At 38.3% G+C, this 13,274-nt stretch overlaps 1 protein-coding gene across 1 annotated transcript in view; it reads right to left on the reverse strand.

Moving 5' to 3' along the window:
* PHIP (pleckstrin homology domain interacting protein) overlaps positions 1-13,274 on the reverse strand; it is a 147,280-nt gene that overhangs the window by 92,463 nt on the left and 41,543 nt on the right. The window lies entirely within an intron of this gene.

A 13,274-nucleotide genomic window follows, 5' to 3' on the forward strand; every position in this document is an offset into this window, starting at 1 on the left:
CTGCCCGTTTAGGCCCGATCCCACCAGGATTGGGCCTAAACGGGCAGTCGGGACATCCCTCGAGGGGTCCCAGATTGGACAGGGTGCAGGCTGGGCTAAGGGACACACACCCCAGTGCACGATTTCGTGCACCGGGCCTCTATAGTCTATAAAATAAGGAGGTTAAAAGGGATGATCTCTAATGGTCCCTCCACCTTTAAATTGTGACTTATGCATTCATTTATCCAACTGCTTGTCATTAAGTATGTGCCAAAACCACTGAAGATACAAAGATAAGGTACAAAAACATGGTATTCCAGTCCTTATGAAGCAAGGCATAAGAGTGTAAATGCAATAACATGACCTAAGTGCTATACAGGAAGCAGCCTGTTTTTCTTGAGAGGTGGAGAGGTAAGATCTGGAAAGGAAACCAGATGCAGTGATGCTTAGACAGTCTCATGCATGACCACGCAATGTCATGTATTAGCAAATGTCTGGGTTCATGGCCTGCTATACCAACTTTCTAGAAGCTTGACCGTGGGCAAGTTACACATGCTTCCTGTGCTTCAGTTTTTTTCATTTGTACCTATCTTATAGGGTTGTTGCAAAAACTATGAGTAATGAAGGCAGAGTGCCTGGTACACAGTAAAAGCTATATATGGACTATCAACCTATACTGCTTTTGTTGGTGGTAGTATTCTTATTCTTACTTTAATAATATTCTTATTGGTTTAAAAAGAACAAATATTCCATATGGTGACTAGAGAGAAAAGTATGATCAAAGTCATGAAAAAAATATGTTAGTTCTTTAGGAAACTACAAGTAGTCTAAGCTAACTTAAGAGTGTGAGGTGAAGGCATAAGGATATAGTCAGGAAAAAAACCTGTGAAGGACCTTTTATGGTATATTAAGGAATATGGTATAAAATGAGGATCACTTTAAAGGTATCAAGAAGGTATCAAAATCAGATTTGTGTTTTTCAATGGTCATCCTGACATCAGTGGGAATTAGGCTAGAAACTAGAAAACTAGATTAAAGTTGTTAAAATAGTACAGGCAGGAGAGAATGAGTGATAAAACTGAGATTATTACAGAAGAGAAAGATCAGAAGAGGCGAATAGAATAGCTATTTGGGAAATTAAAGAAATGACACTGTATCACTACTATCTAGGGGAAGTGAAGAAGAAATTATATTGGACTATGACTTTCAGAAAGCTGGTTTACATGGCACATGGGAAATACACTAGGTATTTGCTGAGTTAAAAAATGGCTTTAAAGTAGTCATTCAACTCTCAATTTCACTAAATTCCACAAATTAAGTCAATTTATTGACCTATTGATTAAGGCGATATTTGGCTCTAACCTACATTCACAACAAAAATAAAAATGTAAGTATTCTAATACAGGTAGAATATACGAAAAAAGTAAATTCACAACATCTCATTATACATCACATTACTGATACAATTCATTTCGTTCTTATGTATCTGAATGAGACTTTGCTTTAGACTCTACTGTAGAAGGTGTTTCACATATTTTTCATGTTAACGGGGTGGGGAAAAGCCCACAGCTTTTTAACCAAAACTTTATTGAAAATAAGAATGGCAACCTATGATCTAAAAATCCGCCTCCTGCCCTAACCGGTTTGGCTCAGTGGATAGAGCGTCGGCCTGCGGACTCAAGGGTCCCAGGTTCGATTCCGGCCAGGGGCATGTACCTTGGTTGCGGGCACAGCCCCGGTGGGGGGTGTGCAGGAGGCAGCTGATCAATGTTTCTCATCGATGTTTCTAACTCTCTATCCTTCTCCCTTCCTCTCTGTAAAAAATCAATAAAATATGTAAAAAAAAATAAAAATAAATAAAAAATAAAAATAAAAATCCGCCTCCAGTGACTTTTCAATGATTAAAACCTAACAAAAAGACCCATTATATTCATATTGAGTTCATTATTTAGTAATGTTAACAAATTAATATTACTTTATAAATTTATTCTATTTAGACAAGTAATAAAAAAAACAAATGAAAACAACAAAAATCACTATGCACATTTTCACTGAGTGTGTATTATCCCAATTAACCTTTCTTTTCTTCCATTAAGTTGCAGGAGAGAAATATTTATAAGTGACCTTTCAGGAAAATTTATCTTCACTATCCTCCTTCCATGATCCTATAGAAGAGTTATCTCCACTCTCCCCCCTGCTCCCCAGAACCAGTAGAATTTGAAACAGAATTCTAAAACATCCATAAGCAATTTATATTCCATGCATCATTAATTGTAATAATTGATTTATTTTAATGGAAATGTGAAACTACGGATAATCTGACAAATTCATCTATTTCAAAACGACTATCGGAAATATAAATATACTAAATAATTAAAAAGGACTGCAAAAGAGAAGAAAAATTAAATTTACTGGGAAAATATTTTTATTTATATATATATTTTTTTAATTGACTTCAGAGAGGAAGGAGGGAGAGAGTGATAAAAACATCAATGATGAGAATCACTGGTTGGCTGCCTCCTGCACACCCCCTCCTACTGGGGATCGTGCCAGCAACCCAGTCATGTGCCCTTAACCGGGATCGAACCCGGGACTATTCAGTCTGCAGGCCAATGCTTTATCCACTAAGCCAAACCAGTTAGGGCTGGGAAAATATTTTTAAAAGCACCATAAATGTGTTTAAATCAAATGTGAAAGGACAAAATTCCTTTTAAAAAGACATACTGTAGAGAGAATTTTTGAACAGATGACCTTTTTTCAGACAAGCCTATCTCAAATGTTAATGAGGTCAATAATAAAACAAAAAGTAGGACATTGCAGTCCTTCAATCAAAATGTTAAAAAAAGAATTATGGACATTAAAATAAAAGCAATGTTATTTTAATGGTGAAAGGGATGAGATCAACTACATAAGCATGGGGATTGGTCTTGGCTAGGAGGGAAAATAGGCTTCTAAGATGTACGAAGGAAAGAAAGGTATAGTATAGATAGCAATCTATATCCTATCTAATAAAAGAGTAATATGCAAATTGACCATCACTCCAACACAAAAGATGGCCGCTCCCATGTGTTCAAAGATAGCTACCCCATGTGGACACTAGATGGCCACCACAAGATGGCCGGCAGGGGAGGGGAGTTAGGGGTAACCAGGCTGGCAGAGTAGGGCAGTTGTGGGGGGAGGGCAGTTGAGAGGGACCAGGCCTGCAGGAGAGGGCAGTTGGGGGTGACCAGACCTGCAGGAGAGGGCAGTTCGGGGTGACCAGACCTGCAGGGGAGGGCAGTAGGGGGGACCAGGCTGGCAGGGGAGGGCACTTGGTGACAACCAGGTCAGCAGGGGAGGGCAGTTAGGGGCAACCAGGCTGACAAGGGAGGGCAGCTAGGAGTGACCGGGCCTGCAGGCGAGGGCAGTTGGGGGCGACCAGACCTGCAGCGGAGGGCAGTTGGGGGCAACCAGGCTGGAAAGGGAGGGCAGTTAGGGGTGATCTGGCCAGCAGGGGAGGGCAGTTAGGGGTGACCAGGCCTGCAGGGGAGCAGTTAGGCATCAATCAGTCTGGCAGGGGAGTGGTTAGGGGCAATCAGGCAGGCAGGCAAGCGGTTGGGAGCCAGCAGTCCTGGATTGTGAGAGGGATGTCCGACTGCCCGTTTAGGCCCGATCCCACCAGTATCGGGCCAAAACGGGTAGTCGGACATTCCTCGAGAGGTCCCAGATTGGAGAGGGTGCAGGCTGAGCTGAGGGACACACAGCCCTGTGCATGAATTTCATGCACCAGGCCTCTAGTAAAAGCATAATATGCAAATCGACCGACCGAACGAAGAGCAGAACGACCACCCTGTGACACGCACTGGAACCTGGCCAGCCAAGGCAGGTGCAATGCGATTGGTCAGGGGGGCTCCACAATTGATTGCCCAAAGTGGGAAGCCAGGCCACCCTCTGAGCAGCGATCAATTGTGGAGCCCTGGCCAGGTGGGCAGGGCCTCCCTCTGCTGGGCAATCGATTGCGGAGTCCCGTGATTGATTGCCCCAAAGAGGAAGGCCCAGGCCAGCCAAGCGATCGCACCCCACGCCTGCTGCCCACAGATGGAGGTGACAGGTAGCAGAGGAGGGAGGGGGGACGCACAGATGGCAAAGCAGTGGCAGTGGCAGGGGTGGAGCCAGCTGCTGGAAGCCTAAGGAAAGCCCCCATAGGCCCTGATCACCGGCCAGGCCTAGGGACCCTACCCGCGGGGTCCTAGACTGCGAGAGGGCACAGGCTGGGGTGAGGGACACCCCCCCTTCTTGCACGATTTTTGTGCACTGGGCCTCTAGTATTAACATAAACAACTAAGAAATTAGATGATTCTAACCTTAGCAAGTAAAACAAGTATCTAAGGATTATTTCCTAAAAGGAGGGAAGGGGTAAACAAAAAAAGGAACACTAAAAAGTAAGGAAAGTTTATAGAAATATTAAAGAATAAGAGCAATAAGAAAAAAGGTAAAAATAAAATAAAATCCATGAGCAACAGTGAAAGTCCTGATAAAATAAGATAGTATGATTTTAGAAAAACCCCAGCTGACAAATTTTTTCAGCAAAGTTCCAAGGCTTAGGAGAAAATAAAGTAGTCATTTTCAGTTGCTAGAATTATGAAATGGCAAGGTGAAAAACGCTGGGAGTACAAAGTATAGTGGAATAAGAAATTCAGCTAAAAAGATTTTATCTGAGGAAGATAAGAGGGTTTTAAAAATGCCTGTTAAGGAGGTTTGGATTTAACCTGGTGAGGTAACTACAGAAGAATTTTATGCAGACAAGACATAGTCACTATACTCTTTGAGCCACGATGTTTTACTTTTTGCCACAATGTTTTAAGAAATGCAAAATCTAGATAGGTACAAAACCAAAAACGCTTTTAAAAAAAATTCATTTAATTCCAAGCAAACAGATAACAATGGATCACTATTTTCACTTTTCAATAATGAAAACCTCTTGTAATTACTGTGAAAGCATGTTCATTAATATGTTACCATTTATCTATGTCAAACCTAGCATAAACAGAAAACATTTCAATAAGAATGTATAGCTTTAGTTTACTTAAATCCCCGAACAAAATGTGACACCAAATATACAGCAGTGTGTTTTTTTAAAAATGTCAAAACATCTTCAATGCAAAGACAAACCCAAGGAAGCAAAAAAAAAAAAAAAAAAAAGGAAAGAAAATAAAAGTGCCTTTTCTTCTATCCTGAAAAAAAAAAAACACACCCACATAGTGAAAAGTCCTGGTAAGAAAGGGTGGGACTTAAATAAACCTTAAATTTGCCTAAGAATAGGAATTTAGTTTGAAGTACCCTCTAAGTTTGCTTATTCCACCACCACATCTAAAGAAGCCATGAACGTAATGATAAACCCTGTACCGTTAAGATAATCAATATACACCTTAGCTTAGGACAGAGAAAGAAAACAAGCAGACACTCCAGAATCATTGTTATTTCTTTTAATACTTTTAAGGAGATTATGAAAATAGTGGCACCAATGACCTTTTCTTCCTGCATACATCTGCATCTAACAATACAGGTAATTCCTATTTTATTTATCTACCAAATACTAACATTCTCCAAAAATAAAGCATAAGGCAATGTCTAGTACACATTTGGCTTTGGTAAGTCTGGTAAACAAAAGTCCCACAAGTCTCTGTGACAATGCTTTCTCCTCTACTTCGTTATATACTTGGGTATTAAAATTCTCCTTCAAACCTAGAAAAAATATCCTACCTATTTATATGAAAACATTATGAAATAACTTCAGACACAGGACTTTGAATCAATTAAATTCTATGCAGACTAAAGCAGAACCTAAAGTCTATATCCCCAAATTTTAATAGTTTCTGAAAGACAAGTTTTAAAGGGTTTAATTGAACTATATGCATTTTTTTATTTAAAGTAAAAACTAGAAGATTAGAAGTGACAACTATGTGAGCTGTTCAATGACAAGTACAGGGTAGAGCAGTACATGACAAAGAATGATTGACTTCTGCAAGCAGAAACCTGCACACAGTTGGAAACAGTACAGTAGGTTACTTCTGCTCAGATGCCCTTAAAATTAAAAAGTAGACCATAAACCTTTCCCTGCTAAGAGAAGCATCAATCGTGAAGATCAACCAAAGATTATTACTTTGACAAAAGATATAATAAATTATGTAATTTCTAAACTTCTATCTTGGAGAATTTGGCGTTTCTTGTAAGAACAAAGAAAATTCTTATTTCTCTTGCTACTACTACATAGTTTTATAAGTCAGATTTCACCTCTTGGTGCCATTAGAACAAATAATTAAATGTTTAAAATACTATGTATTCTACAATGTCATTTTCTTATTTAAGCTAAAAAGTACTCTTGTTCTTCAAGAAGCTAAAAATTGCTTACAATTTAAATTTAGTTCAATGTTCTTTTTTTTTCTTCTTCAAGATAACACCACTGGTTTCCTTTCTTACCAATCTATCAGACCTGTTTCATTTTCCTTACAAATTACCCAAAACTTCAATAATAAGTGTTTCAACACATGCTCAATTTTCTTACTCTCTGTCCACCTAAGGCTAATCAGTAATCCTTTAAATCCCTAACTGGTTTGTATTCATTCCTTTCCTCTACTATTATTTTATCACTCATGTCTAGAAACCAGTCCCATTTCCTAAACAAGATTCTTAGCAAATAAAATATTTCACATTGAAGAGTAGGATTTGTTCATCTGAAACCTAATTAACTATCTTTCTAAATAGTCAAAATAAACTGCTCTTTATATATCCCATCTTCATCTACTTATTCATCTATCTATCCTCATAGAAAACCACTGCATATCAATTATCTCTTCTCATATCTTTAAGTTGGCTCTCCTAGTTCCTTCCTCTTGACCCACACTATATTTCACAAGTTTTTCTTCCTATGAAGTACCATCCTCTAGCTCTCCTTTCCATTACTAACAAACTTACTGAATACTCACCATCATTCCTACAAATAACTTGCCATGCACTTTTAAACATAATTTTGAATTCTAAACTTGAGTTTAAGAATAGTGCCAATATCTTCCATATCTCATCACCCAGACTCACCAACTATTAACAATTCACTACATTTGCTCCAGCACCACCTCTCCTCACTTCCTATCTCTCCATATAACACACACACACACACACACACACACACACACACACACACACACACACACACCCATTAGTCTTTTTCTGCACCATTTAAGAGCAGGCTGCAGATTTGATGTCTCATCACTTCCAAATAGCCTAGGGCGGTGATGGGCAACCTTTTGAGCTTGGTGTGTCAAACTTCGACAAAAAACTGAGCATAACTCAGGTAGTGTGTCACTCTGAGGAAAAAACATTATTTCGCAAATGTTTCATCCTCAGGAGCAGCAAATGTTTCATCCTCGGCATGCGGCCGCCTTAGCGGCCACGTGTCATCAGAAATGGCTACGCGTGTCAGTGCTGACACGTGTGTCATAGGTTCGCCATCACTGGCCTAGGGTCTATTTCTCTAAAATAAGGACACTCACCTACATAAGTTGAGAAGTTGATATTGATAAATCTACCATCAAATCCTCAGGCCCCATTCTAATTTTCTTAACTATCCCGGGAATGTCCCATTTTCCTTTTTGCCAGGATCCCATACAGCAACACTTGTTACATTTTAGTTATATTGTCTCTTTACTCTATCTGGAATACTTCCTCAGGCTTTCTCTGTGTTTCTTGTCCTCAGAAATTTAAGAAACTCTTAATTTAATAGACAGACAGCTAAACAAATTTTTGCAACATAGAAAATACAATCCTAATATATAAAGAGCCAGGGTCCGTAACGTCCAAAACGACCAGACGGACGACCAAATGCCAGGCTGCGCGCACAGCAGGCTCGGGTGGGCAGGGACTGGAGAGCGGGCTGAACTGCTGACCTCTCTGTCCCTCCTGGGTCACGGACGCCATGGCCACCCAGCACTGACTGCTGCCACCAAGGCGGGTACAATGCAATTGGTCAGGAGGCCCACCATCACCCCACGATCGCTCTGCAGAGGAAGGCCCAGGCTACCTGGCTGGCGGAGGTGGGCAGGGCCTCCTTCTGCGGGGGGATGAATCATGGGGGTCCCAGACTGCGAGAGGGCGCAGGCTGGGCTGAAGGACCCACCTCCCCCTGCCGAGTGCATGAATTTCGTGCACCAGGCCTCTAGTATAAGTATGAAGTTCAGTGGTGGTACTCCACATTCAGAAAACAGTCTTTCTTTTTCAATTGTCAAGCTTTTTGGAGTATAAGTCTGTATTAAGTTTCTTTACTTTTTCAATTCCTAACACCCCTCCTCAGTGCATTGCAATCTCACTCCTATCCCTAATACTAAAACATTTTTTTTTTTTTTGGTCAAGGTCATTAATGGCCTTGTCAAATCCAAAAGATGTCTTTCAGTTCTATTTTCACTTTAGATTTCGATCTTTCATGAAATGGTAATCCTTTGGCTTTTAAGATACCACTTCCTTTTTTATTTTTCTCTGCCCTCTTAGGCAGCTCTTTCTCAGACTCAGTTACTGATTCCTCTCCTTGTCTTTGGTCTGCTTTAAAGGGTGAAGTTTCAGCCTTCTTCCATTACATACTTATGAGGTAATATAGTCAATTTCCTTATTCAATGATTACCAAGCTCAATCTTCTAGCCTAGCTCTCTCTCCTGAGCTCCCACAGCCTTTTGAACATTTCTATTTAGCTAGCCACATGAATATCTCAAATTCAACATGTCCCAACCTCACAAACTTCTCCATTTAAATCCCTACATCAGACAGTGACTGGACTTTGTAATCAGTCACACAAGTTAAAAACATGTCATTCTATACTGTTCTCTCTTAAATCCTGCCTAAATTCAAATGAATTTCTTAAATTCTAGAGATTCTAGCTTTAATCTGTTAATTCCATCCCTACTTCCATTGTAGCTCTGTTCAAGCCCTGATGATTTCTTTCATGGATCACTGCTAGAACCAATTCATCTATATATATTTAGTTTCAATCCATCCTCTTTAATAATGCCAAGGGTGTCATTAAAAGAAGAATTTCTACTCATTCTTTTATCTCAATTTGTCATTTTCTCTCCATTGACTTCAGGCAAGAAACCCAATCTTTCATATGTCCAAAAGGATATTGAGGATTTTGTCCCCCACCAACAACTCTAGCTCTTGTTTAACGATGATCCATATTTATTCTTTGCCATATCCAATAATTCATAATTGCACATTACATTCTCCCAAAGTTTATAAATGCCTTTCCCTAAGTCTGAAATGTCTAGCTCAACTCAGCTGAAGTGTCCCTTCTCTAGTAAGACTATCTATAATAATAAAAACATAATATGCTAATTAGACTGGACGTCCTTCCAGACAAAGCCGGGGCTGTGAGGGAAACCCGGGTCCCAGGTGCCAGAGGAAAGCTGGTGCTGGCAGCTGGGGGAAGGAAGGCCTACTCTTGCATGAATTTCGTGCATTTGGCCTCTAGTCTCTACTATTAACCGGATTAGTTACCTATCTCCTATGATAGATACCTCTGTATCTTGAGCAGTCTCTGTCTTTTCACGTTATATCAATATTGTCTGTTAACGATATGTGAGCTCTCCAGGGACATATACTATGACTTTCATTTCTGTATCCTAAGTGTTTTACAACAGTGTCTGGCTCCTAAAGACTTAAGTGTGTTAAAAAAAATGCATAACCTTGGGGGGGGGAGGGCGTGGAAGGTCAATTGGGGAAAAGGAAGACATATGTAAAACTTTAGACAATAAAACAAAAAGAATGCATAACTTCATATTTTTTATCATAACTTACTGCCTTTATAAAAATACTTTATGCTCTTTTGCCTTATTTTGAAAAGAGAGATACATTTTGTTTCTAAAAGGAAAGGGGGGGGTGGATGATCTTTTTATATGGTCCTTAACATACTTTTGTATTTTGAGTGAATGGCTTACTCCTGAGAGAATTCATTAATTCTACTTTTCTTTTTTTTTAAATATATTTTATTGATTTTTTACAGAGAGGAAGGGAGAGGGATAGAGAGCTAGAAACATCGATGAGAGAGAAACATCGATCAGCTGCCTCCTGCACACCCCCCACCAGGGATGTGCCCGCAACCAAGGCACATGCCCTTGACCGGAATCGAACCTGGGACCCCTCAGTCCGCAGGCCGACGCTCTATCCACTGAGCCGAACCGGTCAGGGCTCTACTTTTCTTAAGTAAATATTGTTTAAGGCAATGATTCTGAAACCAAGTAAAAATAATTTAAAAACTAAGAATTAGAGATCAAGTATTACTTGGTAATTATGCTAGCTTCCTCCCTGGGTTCTTCTAATTTTTCTACTGGGAAACATCTATTATTAAATATTCTAGTATAAAACAATGGCAAACTTTCCCAATATAGAATTTCTCTTATCAATTACAATGATTTCAGTTTAAATCTTGTATAGCATCTTATATAATAAAAGGCTAATATGCAAATCGACCGAACAACCAACCAGTCGCTATGATGCGCACTGACCACCAGGGGACAGACGCTCAACGCAGAAGCTGCCCCCTGGTGGTCAGTGTGCTTCCACAGGGGGAGCACTGCTCTGTCCAGAAGCCGGAATCACGGCTGGCAAGTGCAGCAGCAGTGTCAGCGCTGGGGATGTCCAACTGATGCAGGGAGTGGGCCTAAGCCGGCAGTCGGACATCCCTCAAGGGCTCCCAGATTGTGAAAGGACACCCCCTCCCCAAGTGCACGAATTTTGTGCACCAGGCCTCTAGTTTATAAATAAGATTCTTAGATGGATAAAAAAATAAAATTTATTTAAATCTATCTATAAAATTAAGACCAGCAGGTAAAACTTAATGACTGTTTATTATACATCTTATTCTATACTAATTATATGCATTATTTCATGTAATTCCACAAAACTCCTATGGATTATACTATTATCTATTCCCCTCCCACTTTTTTGAGATGAGACACTGGCGATTAGAGAGGTGAGATCATCTGTCCACGCTAAACTGCTAGTAAGTGGTAAAGTTAAGAGTTGAACTAAGAGTCCCCTAATGCCAAGCTGAGGCTCTTAATCACACTGCTATCTAAACTGCCTCTTGCTATTCCTACTCAGAAAAAACTCGAAGAGAATTAGTCCCTTGGAAAAAGCTTTCAAATATATCTGCACAAAAACCTTTGTAATAAATGTACAAGGTCTTAAGATACATAAGACATAAATAGGAAATACTGGTTAGTCTACTATTGAATTGTTATTCCAATAACTAACAAGTGTGACCCCTCACTGGAATGAAAGATGGTACTTTGAGTGAATGGCTTATTCTTGAGAGAATACTATGATCTACTATCAGTCATGATCTACTATGCTAAAGCCTTATCCTATCAGTTTTCAAAACTGATTTTCAAAGCATTAGTCAGTGGCTAGTGTGTTCCCAGTGGAATGAGGGAACACCCACCCAGCAGCCATCCCACTTTATAAAGTTATGAACAGTGAACACATATTTACTCTACTTGCCAATTGAGGGGGTTAATTATAAAAATACAAGAAAAATTTAAATAACATACTCTCATATTTTTGCATTTCTATTCACAAGGAAACATTTTGGAATGTGTAACTGCAAATCACCAATAAAAAATTACAAATGAGACAGACTTTGACACAATTAGCAAATTGTATCACATATGTAAAACATCAACATTTTTAGACTCTTGTTGAGACCATATAAAATAATAGTGATAATTTTCTTCCTTCATTTATGTCTTCAATAAAGGAAAATAACTGAAAAGAGTTTCCTCTTCACATACCGTTTCTGTTCCCCAAATCAAATGATCTTAAAAGTAGGAATTATACATTTAAAATAGGAGCTGCAATTTTTTTCTATACAGAGCCAGATAGTAATTATCTTAGGCTTTGTAGTCATAACTACTTAACTGTGCTGTTGCAAAAGCAACCATAGACAATACATAAACAACTAAGCATGTCTATATTTGAATAAAATTTTATTTCCAAAAACAGGTGGTAAGTTAGACTTTACTCACAGTTGTAGTTTTCTAACTGCTGATTCAGAGTGGGTGTCTTCCAACTCTGTCTGTACCTACCACTCTAACTAAACTTATGAGAGTAAAAGCATTATTATTTCACTCCATTTCCTTAAAAAATTTCTAGATTATTGACCTAATTCAAATCTTTAAAAAAGAATTCCCACAAGGTACTTTACAGACATCAAAGACTAAGAAATTACATATTTTTTATAATCTCAATGCAATGGCATAACTTTTTTAACTCACCAAAATGAAGTACAAACACAATGTAATGCTTTTTTCTCATTATTTCAGACTATTTTTGAAAGAATTCTTTTAAACATTAGAAATAAAAAATTCATTTTGCTTTAAGAACTGAATTTGAATATTAGTATAATAAATTTGAAAAAGCTAAATATAATTATTGTTGCAGATATGTCAAACACTTTAGCAAACAGATATACCTATTCTTCACTGTGAAAATAGCCTTTGTTAGAAAATTTAAAATTTTTCACTTTTATGCTGCTTCATAAAGAACAATGGAAATTTAAAAAAAAAAAAAAAAAGGTAAAAGGGGAGAATATTAAGGTAGAAAATGACCTACAAATACCTGAAAAGAATTAGAACCAGAGAAAAGATATGTATAAAAATCTCTCTCACATCCTACTGGTTTATCGATGACTGTGTATACAAGTACAGGAGTAGTAGATATAAATAAATCTCATTCTATAAGCATGTTTACTAAAAAGAGGAATCTATAACTGTCTCAACTGTGTAAAATTCACAGCTGCTTGCTTCAAAGACAGAGACAGGAATTTCCATTTTAACTTCCATTTGCTATTTTCTTATTTCAAAAGAAATTAAGAACTTTGTAATTTAATTGTAAATACAAGTATTGTTAGTATGAAAAGTATTACCCTTAGTAGATGTAATAGTTAAGGTGTCCAAAAATAAATTGAAATTCCCCCCAAAATAATTTTCTCACTTAAAACTGAAAACCAGTGCTTTTCTCCGTTCAACATGTTAAAAGAATAAAAAATAAACCCAAAGAGCCTCTTTGAATACAACATCATACACGTTAAAGAGTGAGGTGTCAAGGACAAAAGTTAATAAACAAAGCATGTTAAATATGCTCAGAATTTTTTCTGCCACAATTTTGAAGGGAAATTTCCCATAGACAAGCCGTTTTCTACAAGTAATATAAAAAGACACATTTAGTAGTCTCCTCTAATACGCTTAAACACACTTTGGAAATGCCCTTGGATT

This window comes from Eptesicus fuscus, chromosome 10, assembly GCF_027574615.1.
Source record: "Eptesicus fuscus isolate TK198812 chromosome 10, DD_ASM_mEF_20220401, whole genome shotgun sequence".
NCBI lineage: Eukaryota > Metazoa > Chordata > Mammalia > Chiroptera > Vespertilionidae > Eptesicus > Eptesicus fuscus.